The 21367-nt window shown below is 37.8% G+C and overlaps 1 long non-coding RNA gene across 3 annotated transcripts; it reads right to left on the reverse strand.

Annotated features, from left to right (window-relative positions):
- Positions 1-1562: 1562 nt before the first annotated feature.
- On the reverse strand, positions 1563-15853 carry LOC111094279. 3 transcript variants are annotated; one of them, XR_005384493.1, is made up of 4 exons: positions 14829-15853; positions 14314-14392; positions 7393-7569; positions 1563-2538 (listed from the first exon to the last, which is right to left on the reverse strand). It is a non-coding gene; the product is annotated as an uncharacterized LOC111094279 (long non-coding RNA). The 3 variants fall into 3 exon arrangements; XR_005384492.1 differs by having other exon boundaries at positions 14314-14526; XR_005384494.1 differs by having other exon boundaries at positions 1563-3401; positions 14314-14526.
- Between the last annotated feature and the right edge of the window lie 5514 nt (positions 15854-21367).

Here is a 21367-nt window from a genome sequence, read left to right on the forward strand (position 1 = left end):
GCAACTGGATACATAGTTGATGTTAAATAAATAAATAAATGTGGTGGAAGATCCCCAAATTGGCTTTCAATAAAAAATTTCAGACACCAGCCTTCACAATCTCAGAAACCAATTTCTTAAAATCTACATGTATGTGTGTGTGTGTATGTACACAACACAGAGGAAATACAACTATCACTGACTTATTTAAAAAAACTCATTGTAAAAGGGTAAATGATAAAAAAAAAAGACTACAGATCTATTAAATTAGAAGACACTAGAAATCAGGAACTGTCATCTACTCGGCTGAGTTTTAAAGACACACAGTTTTTGAAAATCCTAAAGTGGCGATTTGAGGTCGGTCATTGGTCCTCATCCTGATTTTCATTTACACTGTCTATGCCCCATGGCAAATCCCCATCCTGCCCCACACAATTTGAACCAGCTTAAGCAAAAGGGGAAATTTGTTGCCTCCCATAGAAGTGCTGGAGCACAGACACGATGGTCTGCATCCTGGACTCATACTTCCTGGTCTTGTCTCTAATTTCCATAGAAATCTGCCTTATTCTCTTCTACTTTATGTTGGCTTTCTCCATGCGTGGAGGAACAGGCTTCTGGCAGTTCTAGGTTTTCACCCTTCCACCTCCCCCACTTTAGGGCAAGGGTCAACAGACTTTCGGTAAAGATCCAGGTAGTAAATATTGTAGACGTGGCGGGCTTCTAGTGGTCTCTGGTGCCTCTCCCATGGGCTCTGTTGCACCTTACTCAGTTCTGTGACTGTAGCACGGAAGTGGCCATAGACAATATGTAAATAAACAAGTTTATGTTCCAATAAAATTTTATTTACAAAACAGCAGATAAAATTGAATAAACTATTTACAAAGCATGTATCTTACAAAGAACCCATAGCTAAAATACATAAAAAGTTCTCTAAACTCAACAGTAAGAAAGCATATGATCCAGTTAGAAAATGGGTAGAAGACCTGAATAGACACTTTCCCAAAGAAGATGTATAAGCGGTAACTAAGCACATGAAAAATGTTCAAAATCACTAACCATAGGGAAATACAAATTAAAATAATAAGATATTATTACAAATCTATTAGAATGATTAAAATAAAAATATTGACAGTACTAGGGTGCCTGGGTGGCTCCGACAAGCAGCTGCCTTTGGCTTAGGTCATGATCCCAGAGTCCTGAGATCCAGCCCTGCAGGGGGCTCCCTGCTTAGAGGGGAGTCTGCTTCTCCTGCTGCTCCCCCTGCTTGTGCTGTCTCTCTCTGTGTCAAGTAAATATTAAAGAAAAAAAAGCTTAAGAATAAATAAATAAATAAATAAATTAAATAAAATCTTAAAAAGAAACATTGCCAATACTGATTACTTGCAAGGATGCAAAGAAGCTAGATCTCTCCTATATTGCTGGTGAGAATGTAAAATGGTACAGCTGCTCTGGCAATCAGCTGGCAATTTCTTTTTTTTTTTTTTTTTTTTTAAGATTTTATTTATTTATTCATGAGACACAGAGAGGCAGAGACACAGGCAGAGGGAGAAGCAGGCTCCTCACAAGGAGCTCGATGTGGGACTCAATCCCCGGACTGGGATCATGCCCTGAGCTGAAGGCAGACGCTCAACTCCTGAGCCACCCAGACTGGGTCCCAGTCTGGCAATTTCTTAAAAAGTTTAATGTATACTTGACATGTGATCTAGTAGTTGTACTCCTGAGCATTTATCCTATAAAATGAAAACTTTTTACACAAGAATTATATATGAATGTTTATTTGTTATAGCCAAAAACTGGAAGCAACCTAAATGTCCTTCAAAAGGTTAAGTGGTTAAACAATGTGTGATCTATCCGTATGATGGAATACTACTCCGCTGTAAAAAAGAATAGACTATAGATACACACAACAACTTGGATGGCTCTCCAGGTATTATGCTAAGTGAAAAAGTCCAATTTCAAAAGGTTATGTGCTGTTTGATCCCATTTATATAACATTCTTGAAATGACAAAATTATATAGATGGAGATTAGTGGTTGCCAGGTTTGGGGAAGGAAGTAGGGAATATGTTATTGAGAAGGGGTAGCAAAAGGGAGTTCCTCTGTGGTGATGGGACAGTTCTGTATCTTGATCATGACAGTGGTTATAGGATTTGTACATATGATAAAATGCCATAGAACTATACACAAGACATAAAAAGAAAGTGAACAGTTGGTGAAATCTGCGTAAGGTCTGCAGTCTAGTTAATAGCATTGTGCCAATGTCAATTTCATAGTATTGATAATGTACAATAATTACATAAGATGTCATTGGGTAAACCTGGGTGATGGGTATTGGGATCTCCTTACTGTTTTTGTAACTTACTGTGGGTCTATAATTATTTCAAAAAACAGAACAAAAACAGGCAGGAGGTTGAATTTCACCAGGACATTAGTTTGTGATTCCCCTTCTTTGGAGAAAAGAGCTTCTTTCCTCCATTTCCATTCTTCCATTTTTTTTCTTCCAAAACATCCCAGAAGAAGACTCTAATTGTCCTGACTTGGGTTATGTACATCTCAGTCACTGTGGATAAAAAAGCAAGGTCATGTGATTATGACCATGTTGGAACTGGTGTGGGATGGAGGCAGTTGGTCCCCAAACAGGGGAAGGGGTGCAGGGTAGACAAAAGCATAGATGTCTACTATAAAGGGTATCTTAAAAGTCTCAAAGTTAGGAAGTACAGATGGGCCTCATGCAGAATGAAAACCAGGAACCCAAAAACCATTAGGAGCTAAAGAAGCTGTGTTCTTCATGATCTCTCATCTCTACTCTTCATGCCTCTGCTTCATCCTTCACTTATTCTGCAGAGTGGCTTTCTCTGTTTGTCTGTGTGGTTGCCCCACAGCCATTGTTCATATATTTTCCCAATTAGAATGCTTATACTATTATTATGCTTGCACTTTACATTGTGTTGAAGGATACTAAAAGATAGTCATCTTTTGCCTTTCCACTTTGTGAAATTTGTATTACTAATTACAGGCAATTTTTATTTTATTTTTTATTTTTATGGTGCTATACTCCTATCCTAGTCTAATAAGCTATGTGTATTATTGTAAAGGCCCAGCAATATGTAACATTTGGGATGGATTTAAAACAAAAAGTGGCCTCTAGTGAAAGTCTGTATATATTATTTTAGTTTAAAAGTTTAGCAAGTGAAAAAAAAAGTTTAGAAAATGAAGAACACTTAAACAGAGAAAGGCTATCATCTCTTAGTATGTGATCAAAATTTCTGGGATCCCTGGGTGGCACAGCGGTTTGGCGCCTGCCTTTGGCCCAGGGCGTGATCCTGGAGACCCGGGATCGAATCCCACGTCGGGCTCCCGGTGCATGGAGCCTGCTTCTCCCTCTGCCTGTGTCTCTGCCTCTCTCTCTCTCTCTCTGTGTGACTATCATAAAAAACAAACAAACAAAAAAAAGATTCAAAATTTCTGGAAAGATCTTTGGAGGGAATGTCATCCTTTAATTCAATAATGATCTATGACAAGTGGTGGTGTTAGTAAAGACATGGCCAAAGAGGCCCACCTTCTGGGAAGCTACAGTTCTCAGAAATGGGGGCCATTTACTGAGCAGACACTGCCAAATGTGTCTACTACACTACAAAAGGCAAACAGGTCCTGACTACATATGGCATAGCTAGCTAGCTAGCTAGCAAAATCATGATCCCACATCCTTAGAGTAGAATTTTCACTGGGAATTGGCTGCTCAGGACTATGTCTCCCAACCCTCCTTGCATCTAAGTGTGGCCATATTACTAATGCCTGCCAATGGTATGTGAATAGAAATGATGTGCACCACTCTAGGCCTGGCTGCCCTCCCTACCTCCCCAGCACCCATTTCATAAACACTTCATGCCTGCTTCCCTTCTGCTGGCTGTAGGCAAAGGACTCTGAAGAACTAGTAAATATTTTAGATTCTATAAGCCATGTAGCCTCTGTTGAAACTTCTCTGATCATTTTGCAATATATACAAATATTGAATCATTATGTTTTACACCTGAAATTAATATGTTGTACATCAATTATACCTCAGTTAAAAAATAAGTAAATAATGGGTCCTGTCCCCTTGCTTTAATAAAACCACTTTTTTGCACCAAAAAAAAGTAAATAAAATTTTAAACAAAACAAAAACAACCTATTAACTCTGACAGTGTAGCACAAATACAGCCATAGGCAATAAAACAAGTGGCTGTGGCTGTGTTGGAATAAAACTTGATTTTAGTCCAACAGGTAGTGGTGGGTTGGATTTGATCCTCAGGGGGTCTATATTTTTGTGTTGCCCTTGTCATGTGACCTTGGCTACATGATGTAAACTCTCTGAACCTGTTTCTTCACTTGTGAAATGAAGAAGTTGAACTTGATCTCAATATCTCCGACAACTCCATGACTCTACCATTTTGGTCTATCAACTGTTATTTCCACTCAAGTTCTAGCCAGAATGTATTTCATGTGAATGTTCAGGTATGTGTGTGTGCATGTGTGCTTTTTAAGAGATACATGATATACCAATAACCTTCATAGCATTTTACAAAAGTCAGAGAAAATTAACCAAAATATATATAGCAATTAACCTTTTTTCCCCAAGTTTGGGGGCAAGTAGAGGAGAAAATTGTCAAGAGAAGAAGAAAAGCATCAGGTACTTCTACAGTTAATAGAACTTAACAGATTAAATACAACAAACAAGGTAGTGAGTGAGTTCCCAATATACAGTCTCATTGAACAAGACCACAGGGTGTTGGAGCTTGATCACAGCCGTCACACAAGAGGAAAATTGAAAGTCTTTCTTTGGGAACTGCACAGCATCATTTATTAAATAAGCACCCTGGGAGCTAAAGAATTGTTTAGTTCAACAGCAACGAGACACATCGAGAAGAGAGGAGTGACGACATGAGTCCTCCAAACAACTGAGCAGTTTGTTCAGTGGAGGGATGTTAATGTGTTAAAAAAGAAATATCAGCTATAATGATAGTAGAAATAACTGAAGTTTATATTTATGTTTAGGGAGCAACCAACTTTCCAGGAACTCTAAGCACATTAACCCCCTCAAACTTCACATCAGTGGAACACTAGCCAACACTAGAATATGATTATTCTATTAAACAGATGAAAAAGCTGGAAAGGCACTTATTCATGCCACATTTGTGTGTTCAAGTTTCCATATACCTAGTGTCACTTTAGGGGACATATTTCGTTGAATAGTGTATAGAAGTTATTCCACCAAAAACAATGGTAATAAATATTTTGGTATGATCAATAATATAGGAATGGTAAAAACTCATTTTTCAAATATTAGGTTCTATGTTATTTTAATCCTCACAATCCAGTGAGGTGAGCTGAAATCGTGGTGTGAATCCTGTTGGTTAGCTGAGGAAATCCAATCTAGTCATGCTCACACTCACCTAATGTAACTACAAGCAGAAAAAACATCAGAATCCAGGTCTCCTGACTTAAAAAACACTTCCCATGTGTTATTCATGGTTTCATCTTGGATGACTGACGTGAACTAGAACCAGTAACGTCTTTTCAGGACCAGCATCGTAAGTTGTATGTTCTGATGCCCATACCTCCTTACATTGACATCTGAGGAAGCATTCACCTATGGTAACAGTGGTACTACCACTCATGGGAAGTGTGCCATTAGGGTCACAAAGCAAGACTGGGACTGTAAGAGGGGTCAGAATGACTGAGGAGGTGACAGGGAGCCATTACTCATGTTTTTCTTCAACTCTGCCAAAGAGGATGCCAACCAATCTTTCAGTTCAACTCAACAGTCACTAATCTCAACATAGACAAAAGTATTTGGCTGGTTCCTCCATCTCAAATCCTTTTTCCCTACTTAGTTAAATCCAACCCAGACTCCAGCTTTCATTTCAAGCACGACTTAGAGAAGAAAGCCTTCACTGACCTCTAGTTCTTTGTAGCACACTCCTTTCTTTCAGCATTCTTAATTCACCTGGCAGTTGTATATCTGCCTTGGTGATTACATGTTTATTGTCACTCTTTCCAGCTGGAGAGATTGCAAGTCCCATGACAGCAGGAATCTTTGCCCATCACTGTGTCCCCTGCACCTAGCAGAGTGGCTGGTCACATAGCAGGTGCCCAATTAATATCTATTTAAATAAATTGATGGATGGATAGACGAATTAATGAGCAAATAAATTAATTAAACTTAAGGTCTAGGATTAGGAGGGCCAGGTAAAATGCAGGATGCCTAGTTAAATTTGAATTTCAGATAAACAATGAGCACTTTTTAGTGTAACTATATCCCATACAATATTTGTTACAACTTACACTGAAAAATTACTTGTCATTTAACTGAAATTCAAATTTACTGTGTTTTTATTTGTAAATTCAAATGTTGAAAATAAGGGAAAACTTAGAAGTGATAGCTCAAATCTTTTAAAATTTAATTTTGTTTTAATTTTTCCTTTTTAAATTCCAGTATAATTAACATACAGTGTTATATTACTTTCAGGCGTACAATATAGTGAGTCAGCAATTGCATACAGTACTTGTGCTCATCATGATAAATGTATCTTTAATCTCCTTCACCTATTTCACCCATTCTCCCACCTGCCTCCCCTCTGGCAACCACTAGTTCTCTATATTTATGAGTCTGGTTTTTGGTTTGTCTCTCTTTTTCTTTCTTTCTTTGTTTTGGTTTTTAAATTCCACATATGAGTGAAATCAAAGGGTATTTGTCTTTCTCTGATTGACTGGGGTCTAATTGTAGATCTATACTGCTTTTTGGGGATAGCTTGAGCATGGAAATAGCCAGATTAAAGAATTCTATATTTTCTTTTTTGTTTGTTTTGTTTTTGTTTTTGTTTTCCGTATATTTTTTATTGGAGTTCAATTTGCCAACATACAGTATAATACCCAGTGCTCATCCCGTCAAGTGAATTCTGTGTTTTCAAATTACTTCCATCCTTCTTTCCCAACCAGTCCCATTTTTTTCAGAATAAGAAACCGAGATGTAAACCTCCATAGTACCATTAGAAATAAAACAGGTATTTTAACACTAACAAATTCCTGGATAATGTATTTCCAATATTAAAATTCCCTTTCTTATAATTTATTAAATTTCTCTCTCAGGACTAAAACCTCAACAATATAGATGGTCGATTTCAGCATATTTGCTTATTTACACCCAGATGTAAACATTTAGTTTCATCCCTGAAAAGCCATTTGAACGGCTGAGTTGATATTTGCTCTTCTTTTCCCTTTCTCTTAATTTTCCAAAGTGCTCACATTTCTGAACACAGGTTCTATAGTCTTTGTTCAAGCAGCAGACCTTAGCTTCTGGGACATCTGAGAGCCAAGCTCCACGATATTCACATGAATATCTATTTCTAGATTGGGAGCAGACTCACATACATACCTAGGTGCAGTCTTCTAAACCATATGGTGTTCAAACACGACATTCTTTACCTCCAACTCCCACATCAAATAAATTCATCGCTTTGGATCAAATTCCAGATCATTCCATCAGTTCTTATATCTTCACATTAACTTCTGATTTGGGGTGTTGAGGCAAATTTCCTTATAAATTTAACACCTGGAAAATATGTTAAACACAAAATTTAAAATCTTTTGAATGTTTTTTGTTTTGTTTTGTATCCAAACCCTAAATCTCATTATTATTAAAAGTGAATTTTCTTAACACCATGATAACAAATAGGCTTTTATTTCAGTCAAACCATGACCATTTGAATATAGTCAATAACTGTAATACAGGAGGAATTTCAATGGTTTTCCCAAAAAGTTATGTATCCCTCTTCCTCATGTCTCATTGTACATTTACCAGCCTTTTCTTTGACCTTCAAAAATAAAAGCCTTGAGATTCATTTTCCTGTTAGCTCCTTTAACATTTACATTAAACATTATGGAGTTCCTTTGCTTATTTTGGTTTGGGGTTTGTTTATTTTTGGAATCTGAATTGTCTTTTTATTTGGTTAGGCCTTTGGCTCTAGAAGCCACAGCAGAGTTTGGTCAAGTTGCTTGATGCTGGGATTTAGGTGGAGTCTTTTATGCCAAGAGGAGAAATTCCACAGTTCTCACAGGTCTGATGCCCTTGAGCAGACTTTTGTAAGCTTCTCACTGGAGTTGGAAACATGTATTTGTTGCTTGACATCTGACTGTGTTCCCTCAGTCTTTTATTGGACTATGGCTTTCATTACCTCTTGCTAAGCTTCATGAAACCGCTCTTTGTCTTCACTTCTTGTTTCTTTTTTTTTTAATTAATTTATTTTATTTTATTTTATTTTATTTTATTTTATTTTATTTTATTTTTTTATTGGTGTTCAATTTACCAACATACAGAATAACCCCCAGTGCCCGTCACCCATTCACTCCCACCCCCTGCCCTCCTCCCCTTCCACCACCCCTAGTTCGTTTCCCAGAGTTAGCAGTCTTTACGTTCTGTCTCCCTTTCTGATATTTCCCACACATTTCTTCTCCCTTCCCTTATATTCCCTTTCACTATTATTTATATTCCCCACATGAATGAGAACATATAATGTTTGTCCTTCTCCGACTGACTTACTTCACTCAGCATAATACCCTCCAGTTCCATCCACGTTGAAGCAAATGGTGGGTATTTGTCATTTCTAATAGCTGAGTAATATTCCATTATATACATAAACCACATCTTCTTTATCCACTCATCTTTTGATGGACACCGAGGCTCCTTCCACAGTTTGGCTATTGTGGCCATTGCTGCTATAAACATCAGGGTGCAGGTGTCCCGACGTTTCATTGCATCTGTATCTTTGGGGTAAATCCCCAACAGTGCAATTGCTGGGTCCTAGGGCAGGTCTATTTTTAACTGTTTGAGGAACCTCCACACAGTTTTCCAGAGTGGCTGCACCAGTTCACATTCCCACCAACAGTGTAAGAGGGTTCCCTTTCCTCCGCATCCTCTCCAACATTTGTTGTTTCCTGCCTTGTTAATTTGCCCCATTCTCACTGGTGTGAGGTGGTATCTCATTGTGGTTTTGATTTGTATTTCCCTGATGGCAAGTGATACAGAGCATTTTCTCATATGCATGTTGGCCATGTCTATGTCTTCCTCTGTGAGATTTCTGTTCATGTCTTTTGCCCATTTCATGATTGGATGTTTGTTTCTTTGGTGTTGAGTTTAATAAGTTCTTTATAGATCTTGGAAACTAGCCCTTTGTCTGATATGTCATTTGCAAATATCTTCTCCCATTCTGTAGGTTGTCTTTGAGTTTTGTTGACTGTATCCTTTGCTGTGCAAAAGCTTCTTATCTTGATGAAGTCCCAATAGTTCATTTTTGCTTTTGTTTCTTTTGCCTTCGTGGATGTATCTTGCAAGAAGTTACTGTGGCCGAGTTCAAAAAGGGTGTTGCCTGTGTTCTTCTCTAGGATTTTGATGGAATCTTGTCTCATATTTAGATCTTTCATCCATTTTGAGTTTATCTTTGTGTATGGTGAAAGAGAGTGGTCTAGTTTCATTCTTCTGCATGTGGACTTCTTGTTTCTGTTCCTCGGATCACAGGTTAAACCTTTCTCCAGACTGCAAAGGACTCAGAAGGTCTTACCCATGTATGACTTTGATCTTTGTCCATCCCATGTCAAATGGAGAGTGACATAGGGAATGAAATAAAGACTGAAACCAAGAGCTCGAAGGCAGAGTTCCTAGAAAGACAGTAATAATCTTTCAGAATTTGACTCTTAAAAAGTAAGGTCTGAGATAAGGCCCAAGGTTTTCCCCAAGGTTGGTCTCGTTCAAATGACCTGGGACTTAACTCTCTCCTCCAAAAATTGTGGGATGAAGAATCAGTATGATATCCACAGAGAATCTCAATTTGAATGTTGTTTCTAACCGTTACTGGCTCTCGAATCAAGGAGAAAAATGTTACATATGTTCTTTTAAAAGCTATGTTTTTGAAATTGCATCTTTTGATATCTGTTCTTGGTTGCTGTTACTGGCTAGGATGACCTATTTGCCAGCTTCAGCAAATGATAGCAGTTTCCTGGGCTGAGACTACTCTATATGCTTATGGGGAGAAAAGAAAAAAAAATTAGAAGCAATTAAGTTGAGCTAGGCTTGTAAAACAATGAATTAAAAATCCAAAGAGAGCAGGGAACACAATAATTTCTCTGCCATGGCAGTTCCTCTTTGTTATAAATGTCCTTATTTTTAACATAAGTTTCCAGGGTGCTAAACCAATTACACTGAGGCTATGCTTAAATATTCTCTCTTAAGGGCCTATTTTAAAACATAAAGTGAAGCTTGACTTGAAATTAACCTTTCTGAAATAAATAGTTCTGACTTTTTGCTAGGGAATGGAAGAGTTAGCTACTGTCAAACATGCATTTTTCTCACAAAATGTACAATTACAGTTCTTCAAAATCTGAACAGAGAAGATAAAAGCAACTTGGTTTCAAAAGCATAAAAATTCAAGGTTTAAGGTGGCTTTACATTGATTTTTGAGGAGAACGTAATATTTTCATCAACTGCCCCTTAGATATATTTATTTCTTTGGTGTCAAGTCTTTGTTGACTTTTTGTCATTAAATTTAAAATTTCACTCCATGAACCCAGGGGTGACCAATCTGAGCCATTTATGGCTCTTCAAAGCTTGTCCAATCTTGTATGTGTGTATTTTGAAAAATTTGGACTTGCTTCTACTGCTTAAAAATGCCATTACTAATTATATGATACTGTGAGAGTAAATAGTACGTTCTTTGAAAGGCCTAAAACGACATTGCAAGGCAGAGACACATGAGGGCACTGTAACCAACCTCGGCAATCTGAGAGGTGTTTTTATAACAACCTCTGTGAGGTCGTGGGGAGAAATGCGCAGAAGGGAGGGTGGGTCTTTATCAATGACATTGATAAATTCTGACTTTTAAATGACATTGATTAAATTCTGACTTTTAAACTCAGCCAAGACTTGCATTAGCTTTATTTTTTTTTTGGAGTTAAATAGTGGTTTCTGTTTCTTTTTCTTTTTTTGGTTATTTATTTATGTATTTATCATAGTTGACATATAATATTATATTAGTTTCAGGTGCACAACATACTGATTTGACAATTATGTACCTTATAAAATGCTCACAATGATAAGTCTAGGTACCACCTGTCACCATACAAAGTTACTAAATATTATTGACTATATTCCCTGTGATATACTTTCATCCCCATGACTTACTTATTTTATAACTAAAAGTTTGTACCTTTTCCTCTCTTTCACATATTTCGCCCACCCATCCATCACCTCCCCTCAGGCAACCACTAGGTTTGTTCTCTGTTTAATGAGTGTTTCTGTTTTTGTTGTTTGTTTGTTCATTTGTTTTTTCTGATTCTGCATATAAGTTAAATCATGTCGTATTTGTCTTTCTCTGGCTGACTTATTTCATTTAGCATCAGCCTCTTTTTTTCATACCAGCTTAATGTTATTTTTTAAAATATTGCTTTGATGATATTTGCACTCTTAAGTGTAACCACATCTTTGAAAAAGAAAAAGAAGAGATGGTGGTTATTTATTGTACAAAGCAGATAATGGAAGTGATTATAAGCGGTCAACAACTCAATACAAATCACAGATTGGATGGATAGGTCAACTTAAAGGTTTTTAAAATTTATTTATTCAAGAGAGGCACAGAGACAGGCAGAGACACAGGCAGAGGGAGAAGCAGGCTCCTGGCAGGGAGCCAGATGTGGGACTTGATCCCTGGACAGGGGATGAGACCCTGAGCCAAAGGCAGATGCTCAACCACTGAGCCACTCAGGCATCCCTGGATAGCTCAACTTAGACAAAACTATCTGGAATCAAAAGTGGGCACTGTTAGACTTACCAGAAGGAACAGGAGACTCCATTGAGAAGCCTCTTCTCTCATCCAAAACACAATGAGGTGTCTACACCGGTGCTAGAAAAAACTGCTGAGGGTGGAAACAGAAAGTAGTGCACTGGCCAAGTGTTCTCTGGCTCCTGGTAGTTCTATTGGTGAGTTTGTTGAACGGTGTTTTCCCGTAGTGGCCTTTTGCACCAGAATCCATAAGGTCTTCACACTCACCTGGATTGTAGGATTTGAGCCTCTAGACTGCAGATTGTAGATATCCTCTCCTGGATTGTAGATGACAGTGCCTGAGAACCTCTGAGCAGCCCAGCTGCTGCATTTGCATTGTGTCCTTGTCCCAGGCCCACACATCTTTCCCTTCTATTCATGCCTGCTGCTGTGTGGGGAGATGAGACCACACTGTAGTGTGCCCAGAACCACAGGAAATGAATGGTGGCTACCATGAATGAGGGCATGTTACCAACTTTATGATAACTACAGCAATTATTTGCTGACTGTTCAAAAGTATCCCAGGCTTTTGCTAATGGAACAGACATTTTCTGCCTTCAGGGTGAGTTGGTGAGGTGGGACATTACCAAAACAACTGTAACTCCCAGAATTCTACATAGGTTTTAGGTAGATATTTATTCTTGCCAAATGCATTTGTGCTTTACACAATTTTGTAATGCTTTACATAATTTTATTGGACTTAATTTTTTAAAAGTGAGGCTTGTTTTAGGCTCCAGTTCTCTTTTTACAGTTAAAGTTGGGCCCCTTTTTTTCACTCATCATTCATCTACATTTCCAGATATTATTTTTACCTAGTCTGAAGACCAGGGTTTCTAGGAAAATTGGAAGAACACCCAAGTGGCTTTGCAAATTTTATTCTAAATGAACTCATTGAAAAGAATTTTTTTCTTGCAGTCTTTTAAAATTGTATGTATAAGTGAATTAACTTTGAGCGCAGCCAAGTGCAAATCCAGATGCCAATTTTCCCTTTACATCCAAGTAGATTTATATGCTTTGCCTACACAAAATAAGAGTATTTTCTCTGTTATTAGTTTGTTAATGGATCAGTTGCTAGTAATTTAATGAAGTGATTCAAAAGGAAAATATTCCAGACCATTTTAAGATTGGCCCATATTAGAAGCAGCCCAAGTGTCCATTAATAGATGAACAGATTTGGAGATGGGGTATAAATATACACAATGAGATATTATTCCATAAAAATAATGAAATCTTCCCATTTGCAACAACACAGACGGATCTAGACATTTTAATAAGCCAGTCAGAGAAAGACAATTATGGTTTCACTCATATATGGAATTTAAGAAACAAATGAACAAAGGGGAAAAAAGAAACAAATCTAAAACAGACTCTTAACTATAGAGAACAAACTGGTGGTTATCAGAGGGGAAGTGGGTGGGAGGATGGGCTAAATAGGTGAAGGAGACTAAGAGTATACTTATCTTGGGGTATATCCAGGGGATCAGCACCTGGGTGTCTCAGTTGTTTGAGCAGCCGACTCTAAATTTCAGCTGAGGTGGTGGTGATCTTGCAGTCATGGGATGAGCTCAGCTTTGGACTCCACACTCAGTGGGGAACCTGCTGGAGATTCTCTCTCCCTCTTCCTCTGTCCCTCCCCTGCACTCTCTCTCTCTCTCTCTCTCTCTCTCTCAAATAAGTCTTAAAAAAAAAAAAAAGAATATACTTCTCCTGATGAGCACTGAGTAGTATATGGAAATGTTGAATTACTATATTGTACACCTGAAACTAATAAAGCACTACATGTTAACTACAATGGAATTATTTAAAAAAAGAAAAATAAGATTGGCCCATATTATATGATGTTTAAAAGTGCCCTAAAAGAGTGGATTTGCAGAATATTTGGATTTTAGTTGCAAGCTAGTCATATACACAATGACGTAAATAACGGTTGCAGGGATCCCTGGGTGGCGCAGCGGTTTGGCGCCTGCCTTTGGCCCAGGGCGCGATCCTGGAGACCCAGGATCGAATCCCACATCAGGCTCCCGGTGCATGGAGCCTGCTTCTCCCTCTGCCTGTGTCTCTGCCTCTCTCTCTCTCTCTCTGTGACTATCATAAATAAATAAAAATTAAAAAAAAAAATTAAAAAAAAAAATAACGGTTGCAGACTCCATTGTGCAGATATTTCAGGTTAGTACTGATTTAAAATCCCTACATTCCAGGGTACCTGGGTGGTTCAGTGGTTGAGCCTCTGCCTTTGGCTCAGGTCATGGTCCTGGGGTCCTGGGATCAAGTCCCACATCAGGCTCCCTGCAGGGAAACTGCTTCTTCCTCTGCCTGTCTCATGAGTAAATAAGTAAAATATTAAAAAAAAGAATCCCTACATTCCTAGGCTCTCCTTTTATATCCATTGAATTAGAATCTCTAGAGATTTGATCTAGAATTCACACTTTCAAAACACTCCCCTTGCCAGGCGGAGAATGAGTGGAGAATAATTGTTTGGTTATCACCTGGATCAGCCGCAGGCCTCCAGTCCTTGGTCCTGCCCCTTCCAAAGGGAAGGGAGTACTGAAGCCTGTGTTTGCGCACCTGAAGACAGAAGTTCAGAGGCGTTAAGATAGCCCCACAGTAAAAGGAGGACTGGGATTCATCTGCAATCAATCAGCGCCAAGGCCAGTCTCTCTCCACTTCCTTGCAGGGAGAGAAGAATCTGCAGAAGAAAACTGGAGACAAAACATTGTGAAGCAGGGGCCTGGGGTCCCCTAGACTCCTGATGCCTTGGCAATAACCATCTGGCCCGGCTGTTTCTGAGAGTTTCCAGAGGGATATTTTCCAGTTGCTTCCAAATCAGTCTGCAAGCTCTCATCACTCAGTGTCCCCTCCATTTCCAGTCCCTGCTTGCTAGTTCGTGCCATCCCATAGATGCTTGGGGAGCCATGACCTCACCAAGACTGCGATGCTCAGGGGCGCAAGGGGCTGCTTCCGGGCAGAAGTGAGAGAACGGTCCCCCTCCAAACCCACCTACCTCTGGACCCAGGCATCACACCTCCAAAAGCCTCCCAGGAACGGCTGTCAGCACCCAGTTCTTGGTCTCTGGGCAGGGTGGCTTGTGCCTTGCTCACAAAGTTTTTGTAGCAGCACTGAATCTTGCACCAAGAAGCTTCAAACACTGGCATCACATAAACAACATTGTATTTTTAAAAAGAAAAATTATCACTTAAAATATATACAGCATCTACATTTTTATTCTATTCCTTAAAAATTTTAATTCCAAAACTGGCTGGAATGTAAATGAACTCAAAGGACCTGGGTGACCTGCAGAAAACAAATGAGAGAAACGGACCTACTAGAGATTTTTATCCTAGACCCAGGTATGAGTTGAGAGCTTTGCTCTGCAGTCTTTATTTCCTCCAGGATCCTTTCCTCCTGCCTTTTCCACTGGCTTTGCTTGTTCTTTCACCTCTCTGCATATCAAACACCTGACAAGGACATTTGGTAAGAGCTCTGGTCACCCACTCATGCCCTGCTCCTAGCTCAGGATTGGTGGAAGCTAGAGCACTTATTTTATATATATTTTAATATATATATTGAAATCATATATTTATGTATTAGTGATAATCTAGTTACCAGTGAAAACACTAAGTGGGGGGGTGCCTGGGTGGCTCAGTTGGTTAAGTGGCTGCCTTCAGCTCAGATCAGGATCCTAGGGTCCTGGTATTGAGCTCCGAGTCAGGCTCCCTGCTCAGCGGGGAGTTTGCTTCTTCTCCCTCTTCCCCCAGTTCATGCACAGATTTCTCCTTACTTCTTTACCATATGTAGACAAACATATATAAAGTTATTTAGTAAGATCTAAGAGACCATGCAGATCATTGGGCAGAGGCCTTGTGTCCATGGGACTGAGGTAGTAATGCACTATGGCATATGACTTTTTTTTCAAGTCCTTTCAACAAGTTCTTTCGCTCGCCCTCTTCCAGGCTTTCTTTGTCATTATTCTCATCCCTGATGCCAAAACCGTGCATCATGGTATTATATCAGACCTTCCCTCTTGGACCTTGCTCTGTACTTCAAAATTGATTCCTTCCTTTTCCATATTCCCATAACCACATTCTTTTTCCCTCTGTGCCCTGCTCTTGACTGGTTTTCAAGAAAGAAAGAATCTAATCAACCCATCCTCACCAAGATGTCAATAGTAGATTTTCTTTTAACAACTTAATTGTTCCACAGATACCTCTAAAAAGATGATTCTGGACAGGGCAGAGCCCTAATCCAATGAACTAAATATCTAGTGGGTTTTGTCTACCAAGGGAATGGAGTAAGGTAGATCAGGGACAGCAGTGGGAATGTGGTGGCAAGGAGCTAGCTGGTTTTCCCCTGTGGGGTTGATTTCATCAACTTGGATGAGAGCCTGCATGTTGAAAAATTGCCACTGTTTTTCTCTCACTAAGCTTGATGGCATTATGACTTGTCCTTCAAATTTTATCTTGGGCTCAGTTTCTAGATATTATTCAGCAGGTCAGCCCATAAAACTTTTTACCTTCAAAAGAAAAGAGCTTCCAGAAAGCAATCTCTGCCATTTTCCTTGCAGAGGGAAGGAGATATATCTTCATAAAGACATCCAGAAACAGAATTTTAAATATTTAGTATAGGGATTATGGAGTCACTTCTAGCCAAGATTTGAGACCATCTCCAGCCTTCTTTTTTTATTTTTTTATAAAGATTTTATTTATTTATTCATGACAGACAGAGAGAGACAGAGACACAGGCAGAGGGAGAAGCAGGCTCTATGCAGGGAGCCCAATGTGGGACTCAATCCCGGGACTCCAGGATCACACCCTGGGCCAAAGGCAGATGCTCAACCACTAAACCACCCATGCGTCCCCATCTCCAGCATTCTAAAATCATGCCACATATAAGGGAATCTTATAGTCTCACCTTGGATAGATGTTATATTTCTATAGTTTTATATCATTTTATAACAAAATTCAAAATAGAAGCACACACCATTAATAGAGTATATACTGACATAGTGGTGATCTGCTTTTCATTTCTTTATTTCTTTTTTTCAGGGTTAGGTCTATCTCAGACAAAACCATCCCACCATCCCTTTCTTCCTTAGGGCCCAATTTCCATTCACCTTCACCTCTGTTCTCTCATTGCACCTATTCCTTCCCCAGCCTGGAGTTTTCACACTCACCTTCCTGGGCATTCTTCCTTCCGGGTCATACCACTTCTCTAGTTTACCTGACCCTAACTTTCATCTTTGCCAGGTCCACAGTATCAACTAACTAATCAATCAGTGTTAAAATGTGCTAGTGGCTCAGGTATTTAAGGTTAGTTAAACATTCAAAAATCGATATAATCTATCACATCAACAGACTGAAAAAAGAAAAATCACATGATCTTATCAATAGATGCAGAAAAAGCATTTGACAAAATCCAATATCCATTCATGGTAAAAACTTTCAATAAACTAGGGATACAGGGGAACACTTCAACTCAATGAAGAATATCTACAAAAACCTGTAACTAACATCATATTTAATAGTGAGAAACTTGAAGGTTTCCCACTAAGATCAGGCAAGGATGTTCCTTCTCACCACAGATGACATGATTGCCTATGTAGAAAATCTGAGAGAATTGACAAAAATACTCCTGGAATAATAATCAATTTATAGCAAGTTTGAGCGATACATGATAATATTCAAAAGTCAATCACTTTCCTAGGTACCAGCAATGAACAAGTAGAATTTGAAATTGAAAACACAATACCACTTGCATTAGCACCCCAAAATTGAAATATCTGAATATAAGCCAACAAATATGTTCAAGTGCTATATAAGGGAAACTATAAAACTCTGATGAATAAAATCAAAGAACTAAATACATGAATAGTCCATGTTCATGGATAAGAAGACCCAATATTGTGAAGATGTCAATTCTTCCTGTAGATTTAATACAATTCCAGTAAAAATCCCAGAAAGTTATTTTATAGATATCAACAAATTGATTCTAAAGCTTATGTGGAAAGGCAAAAGGCCCAGAATAACTAACACAATATTGAAAAAGAAGAAAAAAGTTGAAGGACTGATACTACACAGCTGCAAGACTTTATAGTAAGTTATAGTAATCAAGACAGTATTGTATTGGTGAAAGAATACACAAATAGATCCATGGGTTAGAATAAAGAGCCCAGAAATAAACCCACATAAATATAGTCAACTGATGTTTGACAAAAAAGCAGAGACAGTACAATGGAGCAAAGATAATCTTTTCAACCATGATGCTGGGACAAGTGGACAACCACATGCAAAAAGAAATCTGGACACAGACCTTATATCCTTAACAAAAATTAACTAAAAATGAATGAAAGACTTAAATGTAAAATGTGAAACTATGAAACTCCTGTAAGATAATATAGAATACCTAGATAACCTGGGTATGGCAATGACTTTTTTCTTGAGGTTGGGTTAGCTGGATTGGAGTATCTGTCACTTACTAATTATTTCTTATATGCTTGAAAAATTATCCTAGGATCCTACAATGTAGAAAAATGAGAACTTAGGGAACTGCCCAAAGCCTCAGGGCTGTGGAGAGATAGAAACAGGATCAAAGTCCAAGACTGGTCTCAGAGCTCATCTTTCCACCATTCCCTGCGGCTTCTAGATATTGGGTTTATCATGGAAAGATCTAACTCAGGAAGAGTCAGATGGAAGAGATGCATAGGGAAAAGTGTGTGCAAAGTGGGGAGAATCTTCCATGCCCTGTCCAACTGCACTACTTCCAGAAATCTCTATATGTTCACCAACCATGAAGCTTGTCAATGACTCTTTTGATAAAATACCGAAGGACAATTCATGACAGAAATACAAAATTGATAAGATAGATTTCCTTAAAATAAAAAATTTCTGCTATTTGAAAGTGTCAAGAAAATAAGAAAACCACAGACTAAAAGAAAATATTTGCAAAAGCCATATCGGACAAAGGACCGTTATCCAAAATATATAAAGAACTTTTAAACTCAACAAGAAAACCAACAACCTGATTAAAAAGTGGGTCAAAGACCCTAATAGACCTCCTACCAAAAAAGATGTACAGATGATAAATAAGTACATGAAAAGATGCTCCACATCATATGTCATCAGGGAAATGCAAATTAAAACAATGAGATACCACTAAACCCATATTAGAATGGCCAAATCTGGAACACTGACAACACCAAATGCTGACAAGGTTGTGGAACAAGAACTCTCCTTTACTGCTGGTGAGGATGCAAAATGGTACAGACACTTTGGAAGACAGTTTGGTGGTTTCTTACAAAACAAAATGCATTCTTACCATATGATCCAGCAATTGAGCTCCTTGGCATTTACCTAAAGAAGTTGAAAATTTATGTCCACATAGAAACTTGCACACAGACATCTAGAGCAGCTTTATTCATAATTGCCAAAAGTCAGAAACAACCAAGACATTCTTTAGTAGGTAAATGGATAAGTGAACCTACAACTGCTCTAAAGAAATATCATCTTAATAAAAGCCCACCAGGGCTCTCCCAGGTAGTCAGCATTTTATATCTGGAGATTTACAGAGACAAGATACCAGGTAGGTGTCTACTCTCTGCATTACAGACCATGGGTTTGTGATGTCTCTAGGTGCATTATTATTATTTTTTTAGAGGATTGGTTAAAGAGGTGGTGATCAGATTTTTAAAACACCAAAACATATTTCTAAAGCAGACTTACTTACCTGGACATTTCTTCTTTCTTATTCTTTTTCCTTCCATCATCCTACTTTCTAACTTCCTCTTTCTTGTGATTTTTTATTCCTTTTTCCTCAGGTTATTGAAATTCACAGCACATCACGAACAGATTAATCTGATAATCACAAGTAAGGGCCTCACTTGACTTATTTGTAAAACCAGACTTATTTAATTCTAGGAGTATATAGCTGAGGTGGTATTGGCTTCTTTCTTTGAAATGTTTCATAAACTAAAAATAAGTGTATATTTTATCTAAGAAAAATAAAATGAACTCCGATATACCCACATTTGCCCATTATTTGCCTCTCTCTAGTCCCACCCTCCATTCTAAGACAATCATTATCCTGAAATTGTGTTTATGATTCTCTTGTTTTAACTTTATTGCTTTACCACATAAAGTTGTAGTGCTCAAAGATAAGTGGTTTAGTTGTGCATGTTTTGGACTTCATATAATGTACTCTTAATTTCTCAACTTCCTCTCAATATCATGTTTGTAAGACTCAGCTCTTGACCTGCCCAGTAATAGTTCATTTACACTGTTCCATGGGAGTCTACAGGATGAATATACTACCATTGTATCCATCCTTTTGTTAAAGGACATTTGAGTTTCTAATTCTTGGATAATATGAATATTAATATTTTTGATGAAGATATGAATGTATTTCTGTTGGATATACATACAGGAATGGAATCAAAGAGAATGCCCATCTTAGATAATGGGAGACTTTTCCAAAATAGCTATATCAATTTAAATTCCTACCAATAGTTTATGAGAGTTCTTGTTGCATCATATCCTTACCAGCATTTGATATTTTCCTACTTTTAAATGTTTGCCAATATGGTGGATGAAAACTGGTATCTTCTTATGATCTTAATTTGTGTTTTCCTGATTACTAATAAGGTTAAGCATGTTTTTCATACATTTATTGGGCATTCATATTTCCTGTCTGTGAAATGCCTGTTCATGCTTTCTGCTTGTTTTTCTACTGGGTTGTTCTTATCTTTTTATATTGACTTCTAAACATTTTTATATGTTCTGGATGCCAATAATTTGTTCATTTTATGTGTTACAAATATCTTCTTTCAGATTATGACTTATCTTTTCCTTTTTTTTTATTAAGGAATGCTTGACATACAATGTCGTATTAGTTTCAGGTGTACAATATAGGTATTTGACATTTGTATATATAGAGAAATGGTCATCAAAATGAGTATAGCTACAATCTGTAAATTAATACAATATTATTGTCTATATTCCCAATGCTGTACACTAAATACCCAAACTTATTTTATTTCCACAACTGGAAATTTGTACTTCTTAATCCTTTTCCACCCATTTTGCCCTCCACAACCCCCTTCCCCTCTGGCAACCACCAATCTATTCTCTGTATCTATAAGTCTGAGTTTTGTTTTGTTTGTTTTCTTCTTAAATTTCATATATAAATGAAATCATACAGTATTTATCTTTGTCTATATGACTTATTTCACTTAGCATAATATCCTTTAGGTCCATCCATAATATCTTCTAGGTCCGAATCATTCCTTTTTATGACTGAGTAGTATTCCATTGTATATGTGTGTGTGTGTGTGTGTGTGTGTGTGTGTGTGTATGTATACTTTATTTATCTACTTATCCAACTATGGACACTTAAGTTGTTTCCATATCTTAGCTGTTATAAATAATGTTGCAATGAACATAGGAATGCATGTATCTTTTAATTAGTGTTTTCCTTTTCTTCAGATAAATACCCACTAGAGGAATTGCTGGAACATATGGTAACTCTATTTTTAATTTTTTGAGGAACCTC

The sequence above is a fragment of the Canis lupus genome, chromosome 36 (assembly GCF_011100685.1).
Source record: "Canis lupus familiaris isolate Mischka breed German Shepherd chromosome 36, alternate assembly UU_Cfam_GSD_1.0, whole genome shotgun sequence".
NCBI classification, from domain to species: Eukaryota; Metazoa; Chordata; class Mammalia; order Carnivora; family Canidae; genus Canis; species Canis lupus.